Source organism: Sorex araneus, chromosome 3 (genome assembly GCF_027595985.1).
Source record: "Sorex araneus isolate mSorAra2 chromosome 3, mSorAra2.pri, whole genome shotgun sequence".
Classification (NCBI taxonomy): domain Eukaryota; kingdom Metazoa; phylum Chordata; class Mammalia; order Eulipotyphla; family Soricidae; genus Sorex; species Sorex araneus.
Genome location: NC_073304.1, coordinates 93,888,575 through 93,901,329, shown reverse-complemented (window position 1 = coordinate 93,901,329; position 12,755 = coordinate 93,888,575). Strand labels below are relative to the sequence as shown.

The window sequence follows — 12,755 nt, the reverse complement described above, 5'->3', positions numbered from 1 at the left end:
GAGGAGACAGCAGACCCTGCCCTCGAGAGTGAAAGTAAGCTGGTCACGTTTGTCCCGGCCTCTTCACGCAGATCTGAACCCAGACAGAGCATTCACTCTGTTCAGAACATAGATCCGAGTGTGGGACATTGGCTTTCAGTAAAACACAGACACAGAGGAGTGGGGAATGTGTCATTTGGTTCCCACAAATAGGTAGGAAAGAAAGCATTGCATGCAGCAGTGAACCCTCTCCGGGCTTTAGGAATCTCGACTCTGCCGTCTTTGTCACGCTCTTGATTCTCCCCCCAGTCTTTTATCTTACACGTTTAGGTGATGCTCTGTGCATTTCAGCAGCACATGTACTTAAATCAGAACAATATAAGGAAGATTAGCACAGCCCCTCGCAAGGATGACACATGGATTCGTGAGTCTCCTGGATGTTTAAAAAATTTATTTTGTAAGGGGTTGGAGCAATAGCACAGCGGGTAGGGCATTTGCCTTACACGCGGCCGACCCGGGTTCTAATCCCAGCATCCCATATGGTCCCCTGAGCACCGCCAGGGGTAATTCCTGAGTGCAGAGCCAGGAGTAACCCCTGAGCATCCCCAGGTGTGACCCAAAAACAAAAAATTTATTTTGTAAGTTCATTCTTTCTATTCTGCATTTGTACCTTAAATTATTGTTTCTTTGGTGAAGACATGGTATTAAAATGCTGTCTAGGGCGCTGCCCAGATGACTCTTTCCCTGAACTTTTCTCACCCAGTTCCCTTCTCTGCTCTCCCTCAGCCACGTGGTTGAGATGCACAACCCTTGCAGATTCTCAAAGCTGCAGACATATTCACCTCAGGTCGCTGCACTTGGTTCTTGGTTCTGGCAATAAAGCTGGAGCACTTTATTGCCCTCAAGACGTGTGGCGTGCAATTGACGCGAGGTTATCTAGAGTAACCAATTCAAGTCACCAATAGCAGGCCCTATTTTATATTGCTTGTTATGATTCATTCACTAAAAATGATCAAAACAGATTTCCTTAAAAGCAAGTGTGAAGATTGTTGTATCCCAACCTGGAGTCATTAAGCTCTTGTATAAAAGAGTATTCACATGTTTACAGTGTAAGCCTTGTGGTTGCATTCTACTTCACATCCCATCCAATGTGGTGTACTACTCCTGGTATGTCAGGGATGTAGAGTAGGAGATGTGGTGATATGGCAGAATCTCGCATGGCAGAGCCTGGCAAGCTACCCATGGCGTATTCGATATGCCAAAAATAGTAACAATAATGGGTCTCATTCCCCTGACCCTGAATGACAGGGACAAATGGCACCCGCTCAAGCAAATCGATGAGAAACGGGATGACAGTGATACAGTGATTCTTTTGCTACATCAGTGCTCTGAGTATAGGGACTTCTACTCTGTTCTTATGATGTCTCCACTGACTGGGAGCCTGCTAGGCACACAGTAAACACCACAACAAAAAGGAACTAAATCACAGAGCCTCTACCTGCCTTCCTGTCTGATTTAATGTTTCCGGTTCACTGCCTGCCCCCCGCGCCCCATCTGTTATCCTCAATTGTTCTGTTTAACATGCTTTGTTTTCCCAGTCCCAAGTTTATTGAGGGCAAAGACAGCCTAGAAGTTCTTTGTTGTTGATGCTTTTTGGAAGAGAGAGATTTGGGGCCACACAACACATTGCTTCAGGGCTGCTCTCAGCTCAGTGCTTAGCGGGAGTACTCCCAGCTGTGCTTGGAGGACCATGTGGTGCTGGTGATTGAACCCAGCTCAATTCAGCCTTTAGAGCCATTGCCCCAGTCCAAGATTTCTTTTTTATGACCCATAGCCCCTAGCAGAGTTCTGAGCTGGCAGTCAACTTTTGTTAGATTCTTGATGATTAGATTATATCTGCTAACCGGATGGCAACCACTCATTTCCAAAGGAGCCAGGCCACGGGGCAAAAGGCATTCTTCCTTCTTGAACACGTAAGTGACTTGTAATAGAAATTTCCACAGTCTTGAAAAATTGAGGAGAATGCTTATGGTTTACTGGGAGCCTAAGGAAACACAGAGCTGCAGAACCAACTCCAGTCATTTCTAAAGTTATGATTATGGCTTTACAATATTCGCCCTTAGTCAACTCTAGATCTGCTGAACACAGGATCCAGGGGCCAGAGACAGCTGCACCTCCAAATACTGACAGATAGACTTGATGTCCCAGGTTGAACTAATTAAAGTGCATGTAAACTCTCGAAAACTATCTGGCAGTTTCCAGATAAGTTAAATCAAAAGCTACTTCAGGATCCAACATTTCACTCCTAAGTGCTTACTCAAGAGTTATGAGGACAGGTCTCCATGGAGCTTTGTACAAGAGCTTGGTACAAGAGCTTTGAAAGCTCTGAGTAGCATTATACCCAACAGCTTGAAACCAGAGACAACTTACATGGCCATCAGTCGACGAAGGAATAAACAAAAGGAGGTACATTCATATCATGGAACATGAAATAATAAAAGGAAATAGATAGGCACATGATACATGGATGAGTCTCAAAAACATGCTAAATGACACATCGAGGATATTAGAGGTCATAAATAGTATTGTATCATTTTGTTTGCATAAAAAGTCAGTGAAGGCAATTTTAGTAAGATAGAAAATAGAGAAATCGGCAGTGAGTCAGGAGTAGAAATTTAGGCATCAACTGTTAGAAGCATGAAGCACCTTACCGATGATGAAATGTACTTTATCAGGTGATGAAATGTCTCCAGTTGATTGATGGTCCTGACTGCGACTCAGTAAAGTTACATAAATCATGTACATATGAGTAGACTTGATAATATATAAAGGCATCCCATGTGGTCTACCAAGCACTCCCAGAGTAATTCCTAAGTGCAGAGCCAGGAGTAACTCCTGAGTAGCAGTGGCCCAACAAACAAACAAAAAACAATAACAAAAAAAAAAAAACAGTAGAGTGGGCATTTGGGTTCTCTTGGCTTTGGGGGGCTTGGGACCATGCCCAGTGATGTTTGTGAACGGGATATTCCTATCTTTGTGCTCAGGGTCACTTCTGGGGATGTATGAGGAGCCAGAGGTGCTAGAGATTGAACCTGGGGCTCCAGCATGCAAAGCATGTACACAAACCCTTTGAGATATCTCTCTTAGTTATTTCCTTGCATTTTAAATAACTGAGGCCATTCTTTATATGCAATTTTAAAATCATGATTTTTATTTTTTGGCAGTGCCTGGCATGCAACCTCACACATGCAAAGCATGAGCTCTCCCACTGAACTACGTCTCCAACCAATCCTTATTTTTCTGACCAAAATGTAAATTATGAGCAGTTAAAGGTGGTTGAAGCTATAACATAGGAAGAAGGGTGCATACCTTGCATGTGGACAACTGGGTGTGAACACTGGTAGCCCTTATGGTCCCCTAACACCCCCCCCCGAAGTAATCCCTGAGCACCGAGCAGGAGTAAGCCCTGAGCATTGCCAGACATCACCCCAAATTATATATATATGTGTATATATATAATATGTCAGCATTTAACATCATCAATGTCTTATGAATGTTGGAAGCTGAGTAATAATTCAACATAGAATGAGGTATTCATTTATTATCTTTTCATTGCTAGTTATTTCTATTTTATAAATGATACATGTTAAACATCTTTCTGTCAATGTTTTGTTGTTGTTGGAGGGGGAGGTGGGAGGAAGTGGTGGGGTTGGGCTACACCTGTTCGGCTGCATGCAAGGTAATTGCCTTCCCTGCTTAACTATCTCCTTGGCCCCTGTACCAGAGTGTTAATGAAGAAGCCGATGAAAGCTGAGAAGGAAAGAAAGCAGGGCTGAAAGGCAACAGGAAGGAAAAGAGAGAAAGAGAAAAAAAAGGACAAATGGAGAAGGAAGGAAGGAAGGAAGGAAGGAAGGAAGGAAGGAAGGAAGGAAGGAAGGAAGGAAGGAAGGAAGGGAGGGAGGGAGGGAGGAGAGAAAGGAAAAGAAGGAAGGAAGGAAGGAAGGAAGGAAGGAAGGAAGGAAGGAAGGAAGGAAGGAAGGAAGGAAGGAAGGAAGGAAGGAAGGAAGGAGAGAAAAAGGAGGGAGGGAGGGAGGAGAGAAAGGAAAAGAAGGAAGGAAGGAAGGAAGGAAGGAAGGAAGGAAGGAAGGAAGGAAGGAAGGAAGGAAGGAAGGAAGGAAGGAAGGAAGGAAGGAAGGAAGGAAGGAAGGAAGGAGAGAAAAAGGAGGGAGAGAGGGAGAGAGGGAGGGAGGGGAGAAAGGAAAAGGAAGGAAGGAAGGAAGGAAGGAAGGAAGGAAGGAAGGAAGGAAGGAAGGAAGGAAGGAAGGAAGGAAGGAAGGAAGGAAGGAAGGAGGGAAGGAGGGAAGGAGGGAAGGAGGGAAGGAAGGAATACACCTCACCCACCTTCTAAAGCCTCAAAATGCCGTGGCTGATGACAGGCCAAGGTCCCATGGAGACACCAGATCATCCAACAGCGCATGGATTCTTTGTGAATTTCAAAGGCAACACGGACAGATCAACAAGTAGGAAAGCTCTATGACATTGAAGTGGTCCAGATCAACACCCCCTTCCACACCTGCTGGGGAGAATGACTTTGTTCATCCGGCCTCTGACTAGGATGTAGTTCGATGTTGCCAACTACATTGGGATCATCTCAACAGTCAAGCTGGCTAATTCTAAATGCATTTGTTCTCCCACCTCATTTATCTCTGGCTCTTGGTTTATCTTACAAGTTTTGATTTGGAAACACAACCTTTGAAACATACTTCTTTCTCTTCTGTTGGTGAAAGTCCTGCTTAAGTGCAAAGAATCACCGTGATTTCAAAACAAGGTGTGGGTGACAATGGAATGAGATTGACCCATGGCCTTTGTGTACAGGAGAGCAGGTCCAGCAGGACATGGGAGCTGGCATGGGCCCGCTACGAAGCCAGGGGTCAGGGTCAAAGGCAGGACCCGCCCACAGGTGAACACAGGAAGCAGCCATGTAGGGCTCAGAGGGTTATATGAAGTCAAGTCAGTTGGGGGCCGAGAGGCTATGGGGATCCAAATGAATCTGTGCACAGATTTTATCATGAGCAGTGGGAGCCCCAGAGCAGAGCTGGCCCTGGGGCAGAGACTGTTTGCTCTCTGCTCCCTTGCGTAACTACACAAAGGGAACTGTGGGTCCCCACTACCCTGGCACTCCCCAGAACAAGAAGCTCTCCCCTGTCCCCGGAGATGACTGACCCGTCCTCTCGGTTTGAGAACCATACAGACACAAAAGAAAGGCTTTATCTGGACACAGCAACCCGTTTGAGGTGAAGGGCCTGTGTCACCTTCCATTCCAGCTCACTTGACAAGGCTGGCAAAGCTCTGTAGGCGTGACAAGTTCAGTTCGGAGGCAGGTGTCTGCTTGAGGCTTCGGTTCTGCTTAAGATGAGCATTCGGTAGCACAAAAGGGGTCTTGGAAGTAACCTGATTGGACTGTGCATTTTATAAATGAGCAAGTTAAGGCCTGAGAAGCCCTGCACTGCCTGAGGGTGGTTGAGTGTAAAAGGAGCCGTCACCTGCTACTTCACTGTCTCTAGAGAGCATGTGAAGGCTCCTGTTTTTGCTTTCTTCGTGATGCCTTTAAAAAACAAAAAAAACAACAACAGTAACAACAAACCTTGATCTAGGGCCAGAGAGCGAACATTACAGGCTGAGCACATGCTTTGTATGCAGGAGGCCCAGATTTGAGGCTCACCACTGCATGGTCCCCCCAAGACAGAGCTGGGAGTAGCTCTTGAGCACTTGCTGGAGAAGGAAGGAAGGAAGGGAGGAAGGGAGGGGAGAGATAGGGAGGGAGGGAGGGAGGGAGGGAGGGAGGGAGGGAGGGAGGGAGGGAGGGAGGGAGGGAGGGAGGGAGGGAGGGAGAAAAAGAAAGGAGTAAAAAGGGAAGAAAGGAAGGAGAGAAGGAAGGAATGGTAGGAAGAAGGAAGGAAAGGGGAGAGAAAGAGAATGGAGAAAGGAAGGAAGAAAAGGAAGGAAGGAAGGAAGGAAGGAAGGAAGGAAGGAAGGAAGGAAGGAAGGAAGGAAGGAAGGAAGGAAGGAAGGAAGGAAGGAAATTTTTCTGAAGGATTAAAATAATTAAAAAGTGTCCTTATAAATTATTTCATCCAAACTTGTTTTAAAAAAATATTTAATCTAAGTTTATTTTAAAATTTTTTTTTATAATCAAAAGATTCAGCCTAGGGCCCAGAGTGATAGTACACTGGTTAGTATTTGCTTTGTTCACAACTGACCTGGGTTTGATCCCCAGAATCCCATATGGTCTCCAAGGACTGCCAGATATAATTCCTGAGTGCAGGACCACCCCGAGCATTGCTGGGTGTGGGCGCCCCCCCACCCAAAAAAAATAAAAAACCAAAGAAAAATACTTGGCTTAATTCATTTCTACAAGGAAGAATACTAGTAGTGTTTGGTGAAATGGTAAAATGTGCTACTCATAATTTAAAGCTAGATGAAGATCTTATTTTAAAGTCATATTATGCCTAACTATTCAAAATTAAATTTGTATCCCTGGAAATGAATGTTCTTTCATTATTCTGACTTACTGAACTAGTGTTTATAAAATTACAAGAAAAGAAATCATCTCTAATTCATGAGCATAATCTAATTATTCAGGAATATTTTTGCACAATACATCTGTCACTGCTCAAGTAACCTTATTAGAATGAAACACTGTGGTTAAGATACTTTAAAAAGCATAGATATGTGCATCTACACAACTATTTTATGCATCGTTTAAAAGTGAAAAGTTGCTCTTTCTGTGCCTCCTGAGTAGGAGGATTGGAGCAGTCACGCCTGTGTGTGACAAGAGCCTCTCTCCGCTTGTTACAGTACCAGGGCGGTATCAGTCTGAGACAAAAACAAAAGAAAAGAAAGAGAGTAGAATGCTTCTAACGTGTCCACGTAAGGAATTATAAGAATGAATTCAGTAATTTTAACTTCACCATCCTCTTCTTAATTATTCTGTAGCACTGTCACACTGTCGTCCCGTTGTTCAATTTGCTGGAGTGGGCACCAGTAACATCTCCATTGTGAGACTTGTTACTGTTTTTGGCATATTGAATATGCCATGGGTAGCTTGCCAGGCTCTGCTGTGCGGGCGGGATACTCTCGGTAGCTTGCCCAACTCTCCGAGAGGGACAGAGGAATCCAACCTGGGTCGGCCGTGTGCAAGGTAAATGCCCTACCTGCTGTGCTCTCTCTCCAGTCCTGTTAATTACTCTGTAGCACTGTCATACCATTGTTCATCGATTTTCTTGATCAGGTACCAGTAACGTCTCCATTGTAAGACTTGTTGTTACTGTTTTTGGCATGCAGAATACACCATGGGGAGCTTGCCAAACTCTGCCGTGTGGGCGGGATACTCTGAAAAATAAAGATAACACCTTTAGAAGTCATAAAAGTTTTCCTAGTATATTGCAAAGGCAGGAAGACCTAGACTTGGGAGAAAAGTCTAATGAAATGGATCCCCCCAAAATATTTTGTCTCATAGTATGAACTCATTAGTGGAAGTAATAAAATGAGATATTGCTTGAGTAAAAAAAAAAAGTACATGTGAGGTTTATTTTTTTAAAAAAACTTACATCTCAAGGGCCAGAGAGATAGTCCAGTGGGTAGGGCATTTGTTTTGCACGAGGCCAACCTAGCTTCTATTCTTGTCATCCTATATGGTTCCCTAAGCACTGCCAGGAGTGATCCCTAAGCACAGAATCAATCAGGAGTGAGCTCTGAGAACCATCAGGTGTGGTCCAACCCCCTCACTACACACATAAAAGAATTTTATTTCTTTTGTTCTTGGTGGGGTTTATTTGGGGCGGGGGGAGGTTCCTATTCCTTTACTTTTGTGTGTGCTTAGTTTTGGGTGCTGGGGATGGAACCCAGGGTCTTACACACACGATCTGTGCTCTCCTACTGAGCCACACCTCCGGCCAGTCTTTAGGTCTTCGGCGGTTTTCCTGCTTCACTCCAGTCTCATGCACTACAACTTTAAACAAAAACTTTTACAAGGCATGTAGCCATCCTACTTAAATGCATTGTTGGAGATTACAGACTGAGGATTTTGCAAATTCTTTAAAGTGGAATCTGAGAAAATGTCAACATTTCACAAGCTCCATCCTCCTAGTCAACGTCCTATTTTGTCTTTTTTTCCCCCCGGAGCAGACAAATTCCCCAGTTATGCCACGTTCCCAACCATCCTGCATTTTATTTAATTCGAAGGATGAAAAGCTTTTTTCATTGCACCCCCACAAAATCTGTTAAGCCAAGCACCACACAGTCACACAGAGCTTTGAGTTCACACAATGCTTGTGATTGTTGCCCTCCTTCTCAGCTTCTTGCCTTTTGTCAGGCCTGCAATTTGTACACGTTATCTCCTCTTGATGTAGATTTAACACCGATGTGTGGGGCAGTCACACCTGCTCCTGGTACTTCCTTCAAGGTGCTGGGAAGTTGTTTCTCCCGGACCAGGCCCTAGCAAGGAAGGAGAGCCCGTCATCTTTAAAGCCATCAAAGCTGGGGCCGGAGCAATAGCACAGCGGGTAGGGCATTTGCCTTGCACGTGGCCAACCCAGGTTCGATCCCCGGCATCCCATATGGTCCCCTGAGCACTTCCAGGAGTAATTCCTGAGTGCAAAGCAGGAGCAACCCCTGAGCATCACCAGGTGTGACCTAAAAAGCAAAATAATAAAAAAAAAAATCCATCAAAGCTGGTTCTGCAGAAGAGGATGGAAGAGGCTAGTTCAGGGCTCTGAAGGTAGTATAGCAGGTAGGGCGTTTGTCATGAACACCATTGACCCAGGTTGGATCCCCAACATCATATAGCTCTATAAGGAGGGATTCCTGAGCACAGAGACAGGAGTAAACCCTAAGGACAGCCAGGTATGGCCAAAGGGGGCGGGGGGGAAAGGTCACCTAAGCAAATACTGACCAAGTATTCTGAAGTCCCAAAGCCCCCTAATTGGGTTAGGCCATCTCTCCCACTGGGATCATTTTAGCTTAGTAACCACAAAGATTTTATTCAGTTGCCTCTTCAGGTCGACTCATGACAGAGAACTTATTTGGAAGGGATTACTTTAAGTTTGACACTCTGGGCTATTTCTTGTGTTCGCTTCTGTTGTTCCAATGAAATCTGCTTTCAAAATATTCCTCCCCAATGTTCCCTCAGTTGCGCTGCCTCAGGGCAAGGACGGCGAGGCTGTGTGTAGTTGGTATTAGCCCAGAGCTGAGGCAATGGGGTCCCCTCAGTCAGTCCTTCAGATCTGACCAGCCCGAGTGAGGGCGCTGCCACCCTGCCAGCAGGTGAGAGTTGAGTCGTGCTGCGTCACCTCAGTATGGACCCACGTTTGTCTCACAAGGTCTGTGGGCCAGGTGACTGGGCACATTGCATGGCCAAGAAGATGAGAACCATCTTTGAGGCCCGCTTCTGGGAAGCAAAACTTGAAACACCTGCACTCATCTCAAGGATTTCTTTTTTCCACATAAGAGAACTTTGATTAACATCAACACCAAGGGTTTGTCTGCAGAAACGGCTGGAGGAGGGGGCTGGGCCATGGGGCAAGCCCCAGTCCACATTGCAGGAGGTGATTATGAAGGGGCATCAGAAGCTGCGGAGCTTCTAGAAGCCTCCACCCCTTTCCATCCTTCGGAAATACAGTTTGGAAACTGCCATCCTGACGGTCACCGAAGCAATGGTGAGTCCAGCGTTGAAGCCCAGGATCCAAGCACCTGAGTGGCTTTTTCATCCCATTTTCCACTCAGAGTTTCCTTTACAACTCTGTCAAGCACATTCTGTTTTTGTAAGCTGTCCAGACATTTTTTTTTCTTCTGGAGCTAGAAGTCAATAGCACTGTTGCACTGTCATTCCATTGTTCATTGATTTGCTCGAGCGGGCACCAGTAACATCTCCATTGTGAGACTTGTCATTAGTTTTTGGCAATACACAGCTTAAAAGCAGTGTATCATTCCATACTGAAAAGAGAGTTGCCTGGGAACTACTCTGCCTGGTGGGGGTGTGGTGGCAGAAGAAGGTTCACTGGGGATGAAATCCAGAGTGCGTGAGAAGCATGTGCTCTGCCACTGAGCTCCGTCCCTACTGAAATAGCCAGAATTCTTACATTGATGGGAATAAGAGACTAAACAGACGACACAGATATAATATCTAGGACATCAGTAAAAAGTATTCAGCTATCTTAAAGCACAGACAGAGGAAGGCAGGCTTTGTTCTCTAAACAATTTAATCGCAAATTGTTTTATCCTGATATTTGAACATGTGGAATATTGTTTTGTTTGGTAGATTTTTGTTTATTATAGATTTTCTTTGTTTGTATGGGGACCATACCTGGTGGTGCTCAGAGCTTACTCCTGGCTCTGCACTCACTCAGGGATCATTCTTGGTGGTCTCAGGGGACCAACGGGTCACTGGGGATTGAACCTGGGTCAACTTGTGCAAGGCAAATGCCCAACCTGCTATACTATGGCTTTAGCTCCTGTTTGGGGGATCATCTAAAAGTTTAGATTTGCTTTGGTTAGGATGCTACTAAGATGTTTAGTGGAGGAAGGAGGAGTGATAACTGGTTATTGCTACTTGAATGATAGAATAATATAACTCATAGGAAAAAAAACACTTGTGTTGTGATTTTTTTGGTAGGGGTGGGGTGGGGGGTTATTAGGTTATATGCAGCCGTGCTCAGGATCTTCTCCTGGTTCTTTACTCAGGGGTCACCTCTTCCAATGCTCAGGAGACCATATGTCGTGCCCAGGGATTCAAATCAGAGTCAGCCACTTGCAAGGCAAGTGCTTTACCTTCTGTATTGTTTCTCTGCCCTCCAAAGAAGGCTTTTTAAAGATTATTTGCTAAGGAAATGGTGATTTGAGGGAATGTCTTGCAGCCAGATTAATGGAATAGTACTATCAAACATGACTGGCAATAAATAACATATTTCTATGCTTACAAATATATCCCTAGCATGTCTTACTTATATTGATATGTGGTCTACAAGTTACATAAAATTGGGTGACAGTCTGAAGGAGAATAAAGACTCAAGGCAAATCTCTTACTACTAAGCCCCTAACTCTCAGCTTCCACCTTTCATTCTTGCTGGCTCCCTTGGATGATGAAGCCCGGGTGTGCTTGAATTTAGATTGAATTCTATGTTGAGATTCACCAGCTGGTCTAGGAATTTAATAAAAGGTTCAAACTCTTTTGAGCATGAAGCATCTAGACCACATCAGGCAGAGGTAGGACTAATATCAATCTCAGAGCTTTTCATTGTTTTCTATTCTTTACCAAAATCTTTTCTTTTTTCGTGGGGGTTGTGGTATTTGAGTCACACTGAGCAGTGCTCAGAGTCTATTTTTGGCTCTGTGCGGACTGGAGCGATAACACAGTGGGTAGGGCATTTGCCTTGCACGTGGCCAATGCAGGTTTGATTCCTCTGTCCCTCTCGGAGAGCTCGGCAAGCTACCAAGAGTATCCTGCCTGCACGGCAGACCCTGGCAAGCTCCCCATGATGTATTCGATATGCCAAAAACAGCAACAAGTCTCACAATGGAGATGTTACTGGTGCCCACTTGAGCAAATCGATGAACAAGGGATGACAGTGCTAGAGTGCAGACAGTGCTGAAGATAGAACCCAGTTCTCCTGCATGCAAAGCATGTACTAAACCCTTTGAACTATCTTTGCAATACTTGTGACATATTAATTTGTTATATTACAGTGTTGCCCGCATGGGCAGAGCTTGGCAAGCTACCCGTGGTGTATTAGATATGCCAAAAACAGTAACGATGGGTCTCATTCCCCTGACCCCGAGAGAGCTTCTAATCATTGGGAAAGATGAGTAAGGGGAGACTGCTAAAATCTCAGGGCTGGGGAGGAATAGAGACATTACTGGTGTCCGCTTGAGAAACTAGACAAACAATGGGATGACAGTGATACAGTGATAACAGTGTTGGTACATTTTTTTGTTGTGTTTTGTTTAGGGGCCACACCTGGCATGCTCATGGCTTACTCCTGCCTCTGTATTCAGGGATCTCCCATGGCAAGATTCTGGGGACAATATAGGGTGCTGGGGATTGGACCTGGGTTGTCCGTGTGCAAGGCAAGTGCTTTTTCCACTATATTATCATTCCGGCTCCTCATGCTTTTGTTTTTTCTTTTTTCTTTTTGGGTCACACCTGGTGATGTACAGGGGTTACTCCTGGCTCATGCACTCAGGAATCACTCCTGGCAGGGCTCAGGGGACCATAAGGGATGCTGGGAATCGAACCCGTGTCAACCTCATGCAAGGCAAACACCCTACCCGGTGTGCTATCGCTCCAGCCCCCTGTTTTTTCTCTTTCTTTTTTTCAGTCTATTGATTTTTGTTGCTGTGGGAGGGCCACACCTATTAGTGCTTAGGGCCACTAGAGTCACACCTGGCACTGTTGGAGGCAGTGGGAAGGGGAAATATGGCTAACTAAGATCAAAGTCAGGTTCCCACACAGACAGGCTATGTGTTCTGCTACTTGAGCCACATCCGTGAGCTCAATTTTAACTCTTGGGTTTACCTCTTACTCAAAAAAAAAAAAAAGGAAGGAAGGAAGGGAGGGAGGGAGGGAGGGAGGGAGGGAGGGAGGGAGGGAGGGAGGGAAAGAGAGAAAGAAAGAAAGAAAGAAAGAAAAGAAAGAAAGAAAGAAAGAAAGAAAGAAAGGAAGGAAGGAAGGAAGGAAGGAAGGAAGGAAGGAAGGAAGGAAGGAAGGAAGGAAGGAAGGA

At 45.1% G+C, this 12,755-nt stretch overlaps 1 non-coding gene across 1 annotated transcript; it reads left to right on the top strand.

The window, feature by feature from the left end:
• The first annotated feature begins 319 nt into the window (after positions 1-319).
• On the top strand, positions 320-423 carry LOC129403885 (U6 spliceosomal RNA). Its single transcript, XR_008629537.1, has one exon. It is a non-coding gene; the product is annotated as a U6 spliceosomal RNA (small nuclear RNA).
• Positions 424-12,755: the final 12,332 nt, after the last annotated feature.